The sequence below is a fragment of the Cryptomeria japonica genome, chromosome 2, assembly GCF_030272615.1.
Source record: "Cryptomeria japonica chromosome 2, Sugi_1.0, whole genome shotgun sequence".
Taxonomy (NCBI): Eukaryota; Viridiplantae; Streptophyta; class Pinopsida; order Cupressales; family Cupressaceae; genus Cryptomeria; species Cryptomeria japonica.
In genome coordinates this window covers 323,905,400-323,925,565 of record NC_081406.1, presented here as the reverse complement: position 1 = coordinate 323,925,565, position 20,166 = coordinate 323,905,400, and positions in this window count along the sequence as shown.

Here is a 20,166-nt window from a genome sequence, read left to right as displayed (position 1 = left end):
TCAGACTCTCTTTAAACTATAGGGATGATGCCTCTCCTAGGTTTTGGCGTAATTCTGGACATGGTTTTTTTTAGTGCTCTTTCTCAGATATATGTTATTAACTCCTCTATCTAAACTTTCATCAAGTTATGTATTTAGTTTTCAGCTTATTTTAACATTCTCAGTTACTCTGATTCTTTATATATATATATATATATATATATATATATATATATATATACATGTATATATATATATATATATATACATGTATATATATATATATACATGTATATATATGTATGTATGTATGTATATATATGTATACATGTACATGTATATATATATATACATATACATATACACACACACACACACACACACATATATATATATATATGTATATATGTATATATATATATATGTGTGTGTGTGTGTGTATACATGTATATATATACACATATATATACATATATATGTACATGTACATACACATATTCATGTATTTATATATTTATATATAAATTTATATATATAACTATTTTCATATTTGAATATTTACGAATAAATATTTCATTTTATCTATTCACATAGGAATATATATATATGGAAATAATTAGTTTTAGATAGTTTTTCACTTTTTGTATATTTATACTATATAGGTAAGTGTGTGTGTGTGTGTGTGTGTGTGTGTGTGTGTGTGTGTGTGTGTGTGTGTGTTTATATACATATATAGGTATATATATTTACTTATGTTGTATATATATAGTCTCTCTTCTCATTTTTCATTTAACATATAGATGTATTTATTAGCTTTTTCATCAGGCTTCTTATGATCAATTCTTTATCTATGATTATTAAGGCTAATGTTTCACTCCTTAGCAGCTCGTGGTTGATATTTTCTTTTATGAGATAGTAAATTTTAGTCAAAAGTTTTTCCATGTTTGTATGTGGAAGACTATAAATGGTCTATAGCAACATCTTGGCTCTTTTAGATTCTCCTTGTGAATATGTCTTTGCCTACATGGAGACAGCCTCCCAGTTTCTTGAGTTTCTTAAGTTTTCTCTGTAGGAGTGGGCAAAGTATAATCGGCTTCATATCTTGTATAGTTTGCAGACTCCTATTTTTCTATGGAGTATTGCATTTTCATCTTTAAGATTGAAATTTTATGTGGTTAGTCTTTTCTGCTAACCCCTCGTTGAGTACTTTCTGCAAGGTATTATGAAGGTTGTAGGTGATTAGTCTGGCAGGGCCTATTCTCAGGAGAACCTAGATTTATTTCTCTCTCAGAATTATTGCATCAGGTTTCCTAAGGTTAAGACCCAGGCTTCTATCGGCATAGCAATTTATTCTTGGCTCATATAGCTCTATAGGATTTAATCTTGGTGTTTGGGATTATAGCTCAGTTGGTGGTTCCAATTGGGAGCTTTGTATTGTATTTGCATCTCTTCTGCTCTTTTGTTATGTCTTTTCTTCTCTTTGTATCATTAGATTCTAATCCCCTAAGGGATCTGGGCAAGACCAGAGGTTTTCTTCCTCCATTCTTTCCTACTAGTGCCCACACTAAATGGAGGTTGTAATTATTTTTAATTAATAAAATATTCAAGCCTTGGCCTTTAATCGATCAAAAAAAAAAAACCTATATGTTTTAAAAAAATAAAAAATCATTTAATATATTTATTATTATTTATAATTTTAAATATAATTATTATTTAACTTTTTTTAAAAAGATTAAAAAAAATAAAATTAATAAATATATCTTCAAAAAAAAATAAGATTAATAATTAGTATTATGCATATATAGAGCTTTATTTAAAATAAAATTTATTATTATTAAAAAAGTAACAATATAATTATAAATTAAAGCTCTGCAAATTCTCGGTGATCAACGAATGTTAATGTTTTATGAAATATTTCTACCATGCGTCTCACGGTTTGCTCTCCCTCCAAGTGTAAGCCAACCAAAAGTGAAGAAGAAAGGGTTTGGTAGGTGGTGGAAAGGAGAAAGACTAGACATCAGAGGAATGTCCATAATATCCTTTCAGGCCCTAACTTGATTCCCCTGGGGGCGCAAACCTACTCTTCATCTTCGAGCAATCCGTTGCTCGGAGGCACTAAATACACCTACTTTCCCCCATCCTCCCCTCATCCCCGCAGGCCACTTCAAAAAATTGGTGGGTCAATTCAGAGAATACGAGAAGGTTTTGAATCAAAGATGGCTCAAGACGAACCCTGCAATTCGGTGCTTTTCTTAGCGAACCACGGTGGATTCCTCAAGGGTAAACAGATTCATGAAAGTAACCCATCCGCATTCTGCAAAGAAGGAAGAATGGCCACGGTTGAACCCTTCGAACTCTAAAGGATGAAAACCTAAGATAAGGTTGGATTTAGAGAACCTCCAGTAGAACATCATCTTTCACCAAAGTAATAGCTTCATTACTAAGTGGCGAGACTCTCATCATTCCTTTGAAGATGTTAAAGGTTGGTGGGAGACTAAATTTCACAACCTGGTAAGCACCTTTAATCTGGGCTCCCAGTGCATTCTAATTACTTGCCTTGACTCTAGTGTTAATCAGGATTTTCTCAGAAGTAAGGAGAAATTGCTTAATGGTTGTATTTTTCACTGCATTGACTAGGTTCCCAACTTTAACCCTAGAAATTTTGTATTCAATAGCAACCTACATTGGGTCAATATTGGCCCCCTCCCTATCGAATTTCATATCTCATAAATAATATAATCACTTGAGATAGGGTTCGGAAAATGCCTGGCTATTGTAGGTATTTGGGATAAAAATTTTGAAAAAGACATTAAGTTACTTATTGATTTCAAAACTTTTGGCCCTAAATTGAGCCCTTTTTATTTAATTGCCTCAACAGGGAAATGGGAGATTACTCCTTCAATCTATAAAAGAATTTTTGATGCTTCTGATATGGCTATCTGTCATAAGAGCAACACAATTAAGGAGACAATAATCAATCATAGTTATGTTCACAACAACCAAATCACTCACAACAAGCAACCAATCCCAGCCCTTGAGTCTCACCTCAACCCTCTCCCATCCATGCCCACAATTGACCCATCTCCCTCTAACAAAACCAAGGTTGATTCACCTTCCTTTGGCCCACCCTCTCACTCCTCAGCTCTGGTATCCAAGAAGGGAAAACCCTCGCAATCTACTTCAATTAGCAAAGAAGATTAAATTTCCCCTTATAGATTCACATTTAGACTCGGTTCATCCCTCCAGGGATAATAGGAAACCGAGCCATCCTCTCTTCGACAAGAAATACCTTCCCAACATAGTCTAGGTTAAGAGCAATCTAGACAAACAATCTATCTCCCTTAGCAAAGAAGCCCTTAACGACCTACTTGAATTCACCAATGCCCTGAAGGCAGATATAATAGAACAAATAGAGATAGTGGAACACAGCCTGGCTGATGAAGACAATCTCAAAGACAAAGACCTCATTCCATATTTAGGAGGCTTAGAGAATTTCAACCTCGGGGAGGCCCAGAAGGATTCAGTAATCAACACTTTTTTGCCCCCACCATCACTACGACCCTTGACAAATTTTGAGATTCCTGAAGGAGCCTCTCCTGATCTCTGCATTGAAACCCCTTTGGAGGAAGGCCTGTTGGGTCTAGCTCTTAATTTGGTAGGTAGGAATCAGTCAAATTGTAGATCTTCTCATAAGAGAAGAGGGAGAAGATCAAATTTGGAGTTAAGACTCATGGATGGGAAGGCTCTGGAGCAATCTAAGTTAACAAACGTCTTTAATGTAGGGAGGGGGAAGTTCCCTCCAATGTTTCCATGAAGTTAATTACTTGGAATGTTAGGGGCATTAACGCCCCTAACAAGAAGGACATCCTCAAGTGCTGCATCTTCAAGGATAACGCTGAGATAACCATTATTTAGGAAACAAAGATAGACAGTGATGGAGGAGAAAGTTTTGGCAAATGTTTAGGAAGCTTCAATTGGTCTGGAATTCCTACGGTAGGGGCATCTGGAGGTCTAGGTATTATATGGGACCCTAGACGCATCTCATTAGTAGCTTTAGATAACAATAGATTCTGGATGGGTTCAGAAGTTAAATCTGTTAGCAATAACTTAAATTTTATTCTAATCAATGTTTACAGCCCCACCCCAAATGATTTAAAGCGAATAGTCTGGGAGGAACTCTCCTCTTTCATGAATAAACATAAGAACAAAAATTGTATTATAGGCAAAGAATATAACACCATCTGCAATCTCGCTGAGAAATCAGGTTGTTGCTCTCGAGAACCTCAATCCTTAGTAGATTTTAGAAATTGGACCTTCCAGAACAAACTCATGGATATTCTTACAGAGAATGGAGTTTTTACGTGGACCAATAGAATTTTTGGCTTCAGTATGATAGAAAAGAGATTAGATAGGTTTCTTATTAAGGACAAATTAGGTACCCTTAACAACAACCTAGTCAAGGCATCCAAACTACCTATCTCAGGTTCTGATCACTTCCCGATTCAACTAACCATAGCCCAAAGACCTCAAGTCGTTGAACTGCCCCTTTCAAATTTGAGCTAATGTGGCTAAAGGAAGAAAATTGCATTAGCATGGTAGAAAAATGGTGGTTATCATTTAAGGTTTCTGGATCCAAGCTATTTTGTTTTGTATCAAAGTTAAAAATGATCAAACAATCTCTTCTAACATGGAATCGTGAAAAATTTGGCAATATCTTTGATACTAAAACCCAAATTGAACTCGAGTTAAAAAAAATTAAACAAAACTGTGATTAAACTTGGAATGGATCAAGATCGATACAAGCAAGAAAAATTACTTCTGATAAAATACGAAGATATTCTGTCAAAGGAGGAAACCTTCTAGAAACAAAAATCGAGAGAAACTTGGCTCATTGAGGGGGATAGGAATACAAAAAAAATTCATGCTAGAACTAAAGCTAGAAGAAGCACAAATAAAATAACCAGCATCATTGATGATAATGGTCGCCTAATAGAAGACCCCAAAGGAATTACCAAAGTAATTGTTAACTTCTTTCAACTCCTTCTTAACTTAGAATCCTCCAACCTTGTAGCCCAAGAAAGTCTTTTACAGAACATTCCTAAATTAATCACTCACGAGCATAATTTGTTTTTAAATAAATGCTTCACAGCAGATGAAATTGAGAAAGCAGTTAAATAACTGCATCCGGAAAAAGCACCTGGGCCGGACGGATTTCTAGTTTCCTTCTTTCATTCATGTTGGCATTTCTTGGGAATGGAGTTAGTGGACACCCTAGAGCGCATTAGAAAATCAAGCAGGATCCTTCGAGAGATTAATAATACCTTCATTGCTCTCATCCCAAAAAAATATTCGATAGCAAGCCTAGAAAAGTTTAGACCTATCGCCCTCTGCAATGCACTCTATTAAATCCTCACAAAAGCATTAGCTAATAGACTGAAAACCCTCCTCCCAATTATCATCTCGGAAGAACAATTTGGTTTTTTTCTTGGCAGATCTATTCTGGACGGGGTTATCCTCACTCACGAGGCAATCCATTCCTCTCAAACCAACTCCAGCCCCTCAATGCTCATTAAGTTAGATATTAAGAAAGCTTACGATAAAATGGACTGGAGGTTCCTATGTAATTTCATGGCAACCTTCGGTTTTAACAAAAGCTAGGTCAACCTGATATTCGAATGCATCTCAACTTCTCATTTCTCAATTTTGGTAAATAGTTCCCCCATGGTTTCTTCACAAGTTCTCGAGGCTTGAGGCAAGGGGATCCTATATCCCCCTTCCTCTATATTATCATGGTAAAGTCCCTAGGTAGGACAATCCAGAAGTCTCAAGAGCTTAGCAACATAGAAGGAATTAGAGTCACTAGTAATGTCGATCCAGTTACTCATTGGCAATTTGCAGATTATACGCTATTGTTGGGAAACAGTTCCCTTTGTGAAGCCAGAAGCTGCAAATTGATTCTAGATTGGTACGCAAAAGCCTCTAGTCAGGAGGTAAACAAAGACAAAACCAAGGTTTTTCTCAACACTAATGAGAAATGAGAAAAGGAAATTCTTAATCTTCTAGGTTTCCATTCAGGAACCCTCCCATGCATATATTTAGGCCTCCAATGGGACAAAGGGGTTAGAGAAAACAAACTTTAGGATGGAGTGTTGTCCAAACTGGATTCAAGATTGCAATCATGGAAAGGTGAATGGTTGTCGCTAGTAGGAAGAATTGTCTTGATTCATTATGTCCTCTCAGAAATCCCACAATACTACATGTCCTGCCTTCAACTCTCAGGAGGTATCAAGGACAAACTTACTAGGATATTGAGGACCTTCCTATGGCATGGTTTGAAAGATAAGAAAAAGATTGCATTGATTGCATGGGATAATGTGTGTTTACCCAAAATTAATGGAGGATTAGGTTTTAGAAACCTAGAAAGTAAAAATAGAGCACTTGGATGTCATGCCCAAAATTTAGGGCAAGAACGGGATAAAATTTTTTTTTAAATAACTAGATAACAAAAAGTTCACTAACACGACATGCACTAATGTATTTTGTCCAAACTATATTCGAGCTAATTTTGTTATTAAATCAAGTGACGACATTAATTTAAAATTTATTTGCGGAATACTAATTGATTTAATTTATTTTCTCATCAAACATAGTCATTAGATTAATTAAATCAAACTCCTTAAAATAGTAGATGAAGATAAAATTAATCTCCAATAAGTCCATATTGTCTAAAATTCATTTTAAATCAATGATTAAAAATAATCAATTAAAGTGTCAATTAATTTCTTAATGAATATCTCCCATAAGTGTATATATAATAAAATCTAAAAACAATCCCCCTTTTTTTTATACTCTTATGTTAAACAACCAACTCTTAATAAAATAGTTGATTTACCATTTGTCCTATATACAACCTTATTATTAATTGTTTAAATCAAAAACAAACATTAATACATATATTATATCATAAAATATCTTTAATATATGTAAATAAATTAGATATATTTTTCCTTAAACAGATATTATTACAACTACTCAATTTTGCTCAAATGTTTAAACTTTTTCTTTACTTATATAGATATAGATATAGATATAGATATAGATATAGATATAGATATATATATATATATATATATATATATATATATATATATATATATATATATATATATATATATATATATATATATATATATATATATATATATATATAAATTTTCCATAATGAACATGTCCAAGAAACCCTAACTTCATTCATATATTAATACCTTTCTTTTATTGAACACTTCTTTATTTTATTTTTCCCTAGCCCGGCCTTAACTCATGGCAGGGTGGAGGTTCACATAGAGGCCGAGCGAATGAAGGTGGAGGTCGCCATGTGGGAGTAGTGGTGGCCGAACACAAGGGAGAGGTGGAGGGCAGTGCCGCCAATGGGTGACCCACTGTGGGGGTCGCGGCCCACACAATGGCCTTGGCCGTTGTGTGTGTCGCGTCCCACATAGTGGCTACGGCCACTGGTGCGGACGCGACCCACACAGGGAGCCGCAGGCCCTGTGGGTTCCGCGGCCTGCACAAAGGTTGTGACCTCTGTACTGGTCGCGGCCTGCACAGGGACTGCGTGCCCTGCGCAGCCCTCCCCATATATGATTCATTTTTTTTTATATATTTTTTTATTATTATTTTATATATATGTATATATATATATATGTGTGTGTGTGTGTGTATATACATTTTCATATGTATATATTCATATATATATATATATATATTTGTATATATATATATTTATGTTTATATCTACATTTGTTTCGCAGGTAAATTTTATGATATGTTTTATATATATGTATATATAAATATATACATGAAATCTGCATGTATATAATTATATATAACTATATTATTATTTCTTTTCTTATAATAAAACCGAATTCATGGAAGATTCTGATTTTCAATTGTAGGAAAAGAAGTAAAGTAATAAATCTGTTTACTGTAGATATCAATTTCTGAAAATAAATATTGCCAGTATTTAAGATAAATATCTAACTTTCTAAAGTAAATGGGAGAATATTTTCTAGAACTTTATTGTACTATATTGCTTTTATAGAAAACAGAAATACATAATTTATTTTTAATCTACAATATGCATGCAAATCTAATTTATGCCTTTCCTATTTTATTTTATTTTAAATGCTTAAGAATGGAATAAATTTCCTGCTAATCTATTTATCATAACACATTGGATATACTTTTTTTTTTCTGAACTCTGGGAATACTAATTTAGGAATACATAATTCTTTTCTGCAATAAATACATTTACTGATTCTGCAATTACTACAGCAACTAAATGAATAGTATGATATTTTTATTAAAATCTAACAACAATTACAACTCATATTTTCTACAATTAAAATGAAGACAAATTCACAGATAAAAAGGAAAACACAGAATCAAAATAAAAATGATTTTTTTTTTAAATTTTTCAGTGGGCTATTGCATGCAATTTAAAAGCATTTCTTTTCAAATAGAAAGAAGAGTATATTTAGCTTATTTCATTCTGCAAAATTTACAAGACGTTTCTTTATCTAAATATCAGATAACTAAACCTCATGTCTTTATTTCTAATTTACAATTAGCCTCTCATTCCAACAAATGAGGGTATATTTCTCCCTTTTAAAACTAATAATTACAATTGCAAATAAATTCCTGCAATAATAACTCCTGCAACTTTCCACCTATCCTATTCTTTTCTCCCGACAATCCTGCATAATAAATCACAACTATGACCATGGAGTGCTCACCTCCCAGCCTAGGCTAACTGGTAGCCACCCCCGAGCTCGGAGAACCAAGCCCTAGATGGGAAACAAACATGCAAACACATAGAAGACAGAATACACACAAATCAAACACACTCCCAACCCGGCTACACTGCACCACACCTTAGTGATGACCTTTTTAAGGGTGGTAGTGGACCAATACCCTGAGGAGAACTGCAAGTATGGAAAACATGTAGCCACCTCATGGCACAACAAATACATCAATAATTTTCAGACCCTTATTCCTTATGCCCCCAAAGACATTCTAGCCTTATATCCCTCCTTATGACCCCCATTGCACAAACAGGCCATGCAGTAAGGGTCAAACAAAAATCTCTTGTGATTGCTCTCATAACGAGAGTCTCTCACTCGAGGGTTGTCTCTGCTACCACCCACAAGATCCTCCTCTCTCCCAAGAGTAAGAGGTCTTGAAGACTCCCAAAAACATATACAAAACAAAATACAAATACCAAATGAAATACCCAAATAGAACATACAAGGAAATAGATTTCTTACACCAACATACTTTCAAACACATGCAAAAAAAAGAAGTCATTTTAAGAAGAATGTAAACAACCTTAATCTTCCCAAAGGTAGGATAGTATTGTTGAGGAAGAGCTGCCCAAATCCACGGATCTTCTCCTTCTACCCTTAACCAAATTTTACTATTCCAAATCTATTCTATTTCTTTCCAAATTTCTCTTGTCTCCAAAGATGGAGAGTGGGTGATTACCCTCAAATTTTCAAATTCTTGCTTAAGAAGCTCATTCTGTGAGTTCTCACAAGTTTCTAAAAACTAAAGAGGAAGGTAAGACAGAATGGGAAAGGGAACTCTCATTCGAAAAGGAAAGTTTACAACTAAGCTCGATCTTCTAATTTCAATTTTCGCACAACTCAGAAAAGTCAAATTTTAGGGTGTCTAAAAGGTCACTTAGGAGTAGAAACTTGCCTAGAATTACCCCTAACCCTTAGGTATACCTTATGGGCTTTAGGAAACCCTATTAAACTACCCCTAGGTGTTCATTTAGCCCATTTTAAACCCCTCTGAAGTTTATTTTCGGGTCAGACCTATGTTGACCACCCCAAAGATTCTTTACCCAAGGTATTTATGGCATCATGTTACATTAATTGAAAAAGCTATAGTTGAACACTTTCCCACCAAAAGACAAAAATAAAAATTTAAACTTAAATCCACACATGTGTCAAGTGACACAAAGAAAACACTTTTACAATTTAAAACATGAAATCGTCTCTTGTGGATTTTACACAAGCAAATTAAATACACTTAACACACATGCCGCATATACTGTTACGAATAAAATACAACACAAACGAGGTGTTGTCTCTCCAAATAGACAACCCCTAGCTTACGAACATACATAAGTCTAGGTTTGGTTCTCCGTAATATTTCCATGGTCACATGGATGACTTCCTATGCATCTCAATTTACACATTAGTACTTTCAAATATCCACATATAATATAATTCAAAGGAATAATAATACACATCATCACTTGCATACAATTTACATCTGAACAAATTAAATACATCGTTTATCCAAGCAATTTCACATAAGCAATTCATCCCAATTCTCATAAACTTAAGCATACATCATAATTTTATTATCATAGTAAAGTCCTGCAAATTTAGTAACGACTTTTATCACCGCAATTTCATCTTATCTAGCAATCATGTGGTGTTCTATCTCATAAAGCATATAAATAAATCATCAATATATAGCAATGTTATCCAAATCCTGAAATCATATAAGTTCTAAATTCCAAAATGCATCAAAATAAAGTATCCATAATAGTCTCAATATAAAAATCACTGAAATGTCAAACTGAGTCGAGGTGAGGCCTCACATTGGAAATAAATTAGTATGGAGAATCTATAAAGAGCCACAATTGAAATAGGTTTAAATAATTAGGAACAAGTATCTAGGCAATTCAGACCCATCCAGCATCTTCAGAATTCCTTCCTTCCCCAAAGGTTCTAGAATTTGGAACTTTATTTCCAATTGCATAGGAGTTCTCTCCGACCAACTATCTTGGAATATTGGGCTAGGGGACACAACCCTATTTTTGGAGGATTCTTGGGGTGGGTACCCCCCTATTAGTAGTATAATCCATGATGATTCCCTAAAATTGGAACTAGAAAATTTTATAGGAAAGTTCATCAGAGACTATGTCACCTTTTCCAACTTGGACCCTGCTCTAGGCTGGAGGTGGAATCCTTTAACCATATCTTCTTCTAATCAAAGAGGATGTGCTCATCTTCTTTATATTCTCCAGTCCAGGAAGCTCTCTTTCAACTCAATCCAGGATAACTTAATTTGGTTAGGTTCCCCTAATGGAGAATACAGCGTTAAATGGGGCTATAGGATCGCCCATAAATTAGAAGCTAGAATGGTCTCCAACCTTCCCTTGTCCCTATGTTGGCATAAATCCTACTCTCCAAAAGTTGGGACCTTCCTCTGAGATGCTCTGCAAAAGAGGATCAATGGACTGGTTCTGGAAATTGGGTTATGTTGGGCCCTCTAGATGTCTATTATGTTGCAAAAGGGAGGAAGATGTAGACCACCTATTACTTAGCTGTGAATTCACTGCCTCTTGTTGGCATTGGATTTTTAATAAACTGAATTTAAGTTTATTTTTCCAATGTGACCTTCCATCCTTCCTGTAGAGCTGGCCTGTCTTCCAAAATTCCAGCCACTACAGACATCTGGCTTATTTCCCCTTTGATCCTCCTCTAGGAAGTTTGGAAAGAAAGGAACAGAAGAATTTTTAAGGAGAAATCCCTCATCTCCGCAACTCTCCTTGTTAAAATTGAAGCATCCATTACAGAGATCGCCAACAACTATATTAGGAAATGCCCTTTGAAAAACTCCAAATTTACTCTCAGGGATGAAGCCATAAGGAAATGATGGGAGGGCCTCATTCTACCCCTGTATATCGGTTTAGGGGAGAACCACAATTTGGTGGTTAGGAAGCAGTGTGTTTGGGCTCTTCCGCCTCCCGGATGGTTCAAACTCAACTTTGATGGAGCTTCCCGGGGAAACCTTGGCACTATGGGTGTAGGTTGTGTTATCCACTCATGGGACGAGAAAGAGGTTTCTACACTCGCAAAACCTTTAGGGATAGTCAGTAATAATGTAACATAAGCTGATGGAGTAGTTGAAGGTCTTTTGCTCTGCCACAAGTTAGGAATTCAAAACTAGAAATTGAAGGAGACTTCGCGATCATCATAAACTCTCTTAGATCAGGAAAGTCCTTCAATTGGAGAATAAATAACTTAATCAATAGGGCCAAGGATTTACTTCCATACTTTAACTATGTCCTCATCAATCACATCTACAGGGAAGGTAATAAAAGAGCAGATGAACTAGCCAATGATGAAGTTGATGGCAAGGAATTCATGATTCAAGGAATAGGTTAGAGATCCGGCTTGATCAGATCTCCATTTACATACAAACTTCTTCTCCTTCATCTCTTAAGAATTTATATATACATACTCTCAGGTATAATCCATAGCCTAATAATATATCTTGAATATATCTGTATATTTATGTGCATATATATGGATAGGAATATGTGTGTGTGTGTGTGTGTGTGTGTGTGTGTGTGTGTGTGTGTGTGTCATACATACAATATATATGTATGTGTATATATATATATATATATATATTCCCATATATGTATACACATATATACACATATATACTTATGATATAATTTCATAAGTCAGATATACATTTTCATCATTTCACCTCTCCACTAAATATATATACACTCAAATGTATGTATATATATATATTAACACATATACATATATAGAGACATACATATTTAAATATATACAATTATAAAACATATATTCACAATTAATATGCATACACACATCAATACACATATTCAGTTATACATTAACACTGAAAACAATAATATGTTAATATATATTCATAGACATAGATATAGATAGAATTGTTTATCTATATATATACAAATATGTATATATACACAGATATTCAAAAAATCACAGTCAGGTGTAATTTATTTAAAAATATTCATATCTAATACTTATATTTCTATATATATTAGTTTACTTTCCCACATAAATAAATACAATCTATATTAGTATATATAAATACACTCAAATTTATATTCATAGCCTTTTATAAACTCACATTCATATATATATATATATATTCACACACACACAAAGATATATATATATATATACTCACAAATATATATACATATATGCATATATAGATATATATATACTCATATATATGTATACATATATACATATAGACATACATACATATATATATATATACATACATATCTATATATACATGTATGTATATATATATATACATACATACATATATATATACATGTATATATATACATACATATATATACATACATACATACATACATATATATATATATGTATATAGATATATATACATGTATACATGTATATAGATATATATACATGAATACATATTATATTAACTCTATTACATACCCTTATTTCAACAAGTGAAGAATGCAACCTCATTCACCTGGTTGCTAATTTAGAGCTATAAATGTATAGAAATATACACACACATTCAATCTCTTATCTTTCCCGATCTTTCTCCATTATGAATAGGTACATTCTTGTATTAGCATACCATCCTAATCTCTTACCTTTTCCTTGTCACTTCATTATCCGACTCTCCTTTCTCCAATGTTCTTCCCTTTCGCGCCCACTACCTTGAATTCTCTCCCTTTTACGTTTAATTCAGATGATCTCATCCTACTGCCATTTCTTGTAATTATCTCAAATTTTGGAAACCCAGTTGCACTTGCCCCAATATTATTAATATCTCTGGCTCCAATGCTTCAAACATTATTTCACACATGTCATTCATGCAAGGTCTTAATTAAACACTAGGCATGTGCAGCACTGGATTATGGTAATCATGAGAAGGAAATGTGAGTTGGTACTTTGGCTCGATTGTCAAGTACCTCAATCCAATGTTTCATTATGAAGGAGAATCATTTCATTTCAAATGACATATCCATTACTCGTATCATGATTTTCTATCTCTTCAACTAACCCTTTGGCTTTATAAAGGCTCCTTCCTTCATTGTAGCTTGTAATTTTGACAAAGAGTGCAATACAAGGCAAAATGGATAAATGGTTGTATCTGGTGAGATTAAGGCATCTTGTTTGAAAGGTATTGTCAATTCTCCTCATGACCTAGTTATAAATGCCATTTTCCAAATCCTAGGGGAAGATTTCATTCACAATGAGGACAAGACTAGAGTGAACTCTGATATCTCCTCCATGTTTTTAGCAGTATTGTTTCATTTTGAACCCAACAGGGAGTTCATCAAGAAGCTATGCTTAAAGGTCTTTAAGCACAGCATCCTGGGAGAACTAGACCGAGTAATGGTAAACATTACCAATGATATTTTGGCCCCTAAGAAACAACATTATGACATCCTAATGTGGAATAATCGTCAGGTTCCCCCGTTCCCAATTCTGGCAATCGATAACCCTGCAAAATTTGCAAATAGGTGCCCTATCATTCAGAGGAATATTAATTTCCTCATGTGGTGGATTCATGTGAAATTACCCCCCTATAAGCACTGGTTGGTTGTTTCCTACGAGATGAGGGTCTAAACATGGATCTGGCAAAAGGTTCCGTAATGTAGAAGCCTAATCTTGAGTTTTCAGCCTCGCCAAAGAGCTCACCATCAGATCATGCAGGGATCAAAGGGAAAGGGTCTGCCACTTGTAGCTAGATTTGTGAAGATGTGTGGGATTTCTCTCAAGACATGTCGCTATCCAGACTCAGAATAACTTTAGTAATTATCTATAGTATGTTGTTGACTTTTGTTTTTTGAAGTACAGTACTCTCCATGTTTCTCTTCATAACTATATAGTTGCGTCCTTTGTTAATATACCTATACTTAGACTCATAATAGATATACATATGTTTGCTTAATCCTACCCTATTTCAACGATTTTGCTTTATCAGGTAATTTCAACTATGAACTAGGATACATCTAGAATTACATTATGTATATATATACATGGGTATGCATATATGCATGTTTATATATATTTGTATTTCATTGGTATATATATATACTAACATACGCATAAACACATAGATACAGGTGCGTATTTATACTGCACTACAGAGATATATACACATCTGCATATATGTGGATATACATATGAAGATATACATATATATACTCATATGTAAATATACATATATATTTCATAAGCATATGTATAGATATATATAGGTTTTATACTTTCTGCCACTTCCAAAACTATCTCTGCTGGCTCAACCCTAACTATATCTTCATTTTAGGCTTATCTGTTTATTTAATCAGTTTTTTGCTCATTATTCATCTTTTATCTGATAACTTATTAATTTATACTACTCTTGGTCTTTGCTATGTTGTTTCTCTTTATAAAATAGGCATTCCTTCTTGTATTCTGAGATGGCTTTAACTCTGTGTTGTCCTCTCTCTGTTCTTCGAAATTAATATTCATTGGCCCATGGTTGTAATGACCCTGGTCCATTTGGTCACATTTACTCTTTGCTTTATTAGGCTCTTTAACAAACTGTTGATGCAGGTATCATCCTTTATAATTGATATCAGTTTAACTTACTAATGGCCAGTTTTAGGCACTTAGGGAGCATTAGTGATTCATGGCTCTGTATCTGAGGTTTGTGTTATGAAGTTGGTTAGGCTTATTATCTCTCCTTTCTAGACAATTTTATTCATATTTTTAGTTTAATTATTTTTCAAGATTAACATGAATATCCAGGTTGCAGGAGGAACATTTACAGTGATTTGGAAGATCCATAGACAATTAAGGAAACCACTTCCTGACCAGAGCAACCAGGTATAAAAGCATATGCTTCTAGGGTACTGCAGAACCGACTCTTCTCAGATGGAAAGACTCTCCTTTTGATACAGGAATCTCATCATAGAAGTTCAAGGTTAATAAAGATGTTAGGGGGGCTAACGAATTATGTAATCTCCCAAGAAGCCATCCATTGGCTATTTGGCTCTTCAAGATATGTATTGATGTTCTAGGATTTATCCTTGGGCAAGACCGGAGGTTTTCTTCGTTCGGTTCTTTCCTACTGGTGCCCACACTGAACCGAACTTGTAATCATCTTTTTTTAATTAATAAAACATACGGCTACGGCCTATTATCGATCAAAAAAAATTATTATTATTTTTTTTAAATCGTAGTTTAAAAAAACTAATATTTTATATTTTAAATAATTTAGTTTTTTTTAAAATAATATTACAGTTATATTTATAATTATATATTATATTCTACAATAAAAAAAATATTAAATATAAATATAATATACTATACTATTAATGTATACTATTTTAAAGAAAATACACTTTAAATTATATATTATAATTATATTTAATATTATATATAATAACATTATAATATACATTGTTTAATTACACTTTATTTAAATAATGTAAATCATTCAAATCATTTTTAAAATAATATGATACTTATATTTATTAGTATATATTAAATTGAACAATAGATATTGTTAAATATAAATATAACATAATTTATTATATAGTATAGCTTAAAATAATATATACAATTCTATTAGCTTTACCCTCTCTCTCTCTATTTATCTTCCCTACTCTAATCTCCTTAGCTCTCTCTCTCTCTCTCTCTCTCTCTCTCTCTCTCTCTCTCTCTCTCTCTCTCTCTCACACACACACACACACACACACACACACACACACACACACACACACACACACACACACACACACACACACACACACACACACACACACACACACACACACACACACACACAATCTCTATTATTTTTTTCACTCCCCCCCTCTCTGTCACACACATATACACACTCCCTATCTCTATCTCTATCCTTCTATATGTTCCCTCTCTATCTCTCTCTCAATCTTGCCTCTTTATCGCTATCTCTCTATCTCTCCCTCCTCTCTATATGTATATCTCATTTTTCACACCATCTCTACTAATCTATATCTCTATCTTTGTAGTGTTCTCTCTCTCTCTCTCTCTCTCTCTCTCTCTCTCTCTCTCTCTCTCTCTCTCTCTCTCTCTCTCTCTCTCTCTCTCTCTCTCTCTCTCTCTCTCTCTCTCTCTCTCTCTTTGCCTCTCCCTTTCCCACTCTATATATCAATCTATTTATTCCTCTCTACCTATTCCCTATTTATCTCTTCATCTCTTTATCTCTCCCTCTCTTCATCTCTATTTGTCTATCTCTACTTCTCTTTATTCACTCACTTCTCTATCTTTATCTCTCTCTCTCCCCCCCCCCTCTATTTATATCTCTTTATATTTCTATCTCTTTATTGCTATATCTCACCATCTATATCTCTCTCTATCTCTCCCTCTCCCTCTCCCTCTCCCTCTTTATCACTCTATCTCTTCCTCTCTATCTTTATATCTCCCTTTACCTTTCTCTATCACTATATCTATCTCCATCTTCCTCTCTCCATCTATCTTCATCTTTGTCTAAATATCTTCTTCTCTTCCCCTATCTAGACATATATCCCTCTCTATTCATCCATCCCTTTCCCTCTCTCCCACTATATATTTATCTCTTTCATCTCTATCTTTCCTCATCTCCTCTCTTTTTTATCTCTCTCTCTCCTTCTCTTCATATCCCTCTCCTCCACCTTTGTCTCCATCTCATTGCCCCACTCTTTCATACTCTTCCTCCATGTCACTCCCTCTTTAGATATATTGTTTCAATCCTTGTAAGTGGACAAATAGTTTATTTAAAGCTATCACTTTTTCATTGAGAGCATTGTTGTGTAAATAACATTATTAGATAATTGATATATCAATTGACCTCATGTGGCACACAAAGGTATGTAAACAATTAAAATAATTCTTTTCTTAATTGACCTTCAATTTAAATTTTTTATTGAATTAATTTATTTCAAAATAAAATATTTTTTAAAATAAAATATTTAATTTTAACATAAAAATTTATTTTTTTCTCTATTTTTTAAATTATCTTTTTTATTAATATTTTGATTTTGATACCATTTAAACTTTACATTCAGTTAATTCTATTTTAATATTTAATTTAAATTAGTTTAAAAACTAAACAAATTCTATTAATTATAATTCAAAACTTATTATTTTTATTTTGTTTAATATTTTGAAGTTAGCAATGTCATATTTACTTTGTTAAAATAAATAGTTGGAAAAACATTAAGAGTAATAATTAACAAGAATTTTGAAATATGTTTTGAAATGTCTCTCTCTTTGTCTTCCCCTTTTATCTTTTGCACTTCTCTCTCTCTCTCTCTCTCTCTCTCTCTCTCTCTCTCTCTCTCTCTCTCTCTCTCTCTCTCTCTCCATATGTCATTATATTTATATCTCTCTTATTCAATCCATCTCCTACTCTCTATATATCCTTGTCTCTACCTCTCTATGTGTTACCTCCTATATCTTTATCATTTTATCTCCACCTCCCCCTCTTTCCTTGCCTCCCTCTTTCTATCCCTATTTCTACCTCTCCCTGTCCCTCTCCCTCACTCCTTCCATCTCTCCCTTTGTATTTCTATATATCTCTCACCCCCACCTCTCTCTCTCTCTCATACACACACTCCCAATTTCACCCTCCTCATCTCTATCTCTCTATCATTGTCATAACCCTCCCTTATCACTTTTAATTTGATGCAATTTCTATTATATCTTCTTTTGGTTGAACTATTGAATATGGTTGAATAAATATTATAAAAGGTTAAATAATGGACCCACATACACACTTGGAGAATATAATTTAAATAGGCATTATTTATTTTTCCCATTCCCAATTATGGCACATGTTGTAGGAGGAATTAGAAGGTTCTAGAGGAATCTTCATTCTTTAATTCCCTTGCATGTAACTCCCCCACTAGGATATTAATCAATTTTGCATGGATCCAATATTGGAAAAAGAATTTCATTTTCAATTAATTTCTCTAGATAGCGGAGCTAAGGGGTTTTTCCTATATATTGTATGCAATTTTCAAAAAGAGGGAGTTGATTATTTTTTTTTTGAAGAAATGTTTTCTCAAGTAGTATTTTTTTCTGGTAGTTACATTTTTCATTTGTAGAATTGATAAGTTTGTTTGAATAAATTTCACCAAGCTTGCAAGGAAGGATCAAGAAGGCTAGTTTGAAGATTTGAAGAGGATTCAACATCAAAAGGCTTCTCCAGGTTCCTCTCCTCCTTTGCATTTGCTAATTGCTTATATAAATTTTATATTTTCAAAAGGAAATATCTCCTCTTAGATTCTTTTATTTGAATATAATTTTCTGAAGGAAATTGTTAGATAGGTTAATTAGAAAGGAAAATCTATTTTTCATTAAAGAAATGCATTGATAAAAAGTACTTTTCAAATATGCAAATGCAGATTTCTTTTTATTTGTTAATCTGTTTAGAGAAAAGAAAGAAATCAGACTTTCTACTTTTTTTTTCTGCTTTTTGAAATCTAGAGAAAATCTTGAATCTAGAAAAATCATGCTTTTCAACATCTCTACCCCTTTTTCAAAACTCAAAATTCTTTTATCTTTGTAAATAGTTTCTTTCTCTATGCATATAATCATTTGTATTGAGAAATCTCACTATGTGAAATAGTATTTCAAATATGAATTTTTTTCTCAATATTGTTGTATAAACTCCCTGTGAAAATATTATCTTTGTTAATTATTTTTTTTTCAGAAATCTCTCTCCCTCTGTGAATATTAATTTCCTGACAAACTCATCATAAAAATTTATGTTTATCTCAACATAAGGCAAATTTGTTGAATATGGTCACTGTGAAATCAAAATTTATACATTTATCTATCTTTGAGGTAATTTAGCTCTCTATTGTATTGTTGCCTCAATTTCAAGCACAACGTATCTTTTTGGTCTCCTATGAAATCATCTGAAATAATTTTCTCTATTATTTTTCATACCTGTGAGTAGATTCTTATTTTATTTCTATAATAACATTTTTTATATATATACCCCTCTTAAATTGTTAATAGAATTGGAATAAACCCATATATATATATATATATTACAATATTTATTTTGTACGATAAGAAAAAATATATAAAATAAAATAAAGTAGTTTCGAAAAAAAAAATTTGCATTAAATAAACCAAATGGTTTACATTAAACCATAGATTAGAAAATAGAACTACATACTTTACGCCTTGATCCCATGTCGAAACGGGTATGTAGGCAGTCTAGGGACGAAGTTGTCCCTAGTACTCAGGCATTCATGGATGGGGTCTAGGTTTGGTAAGAAGAAGGATTGCGAAGAAT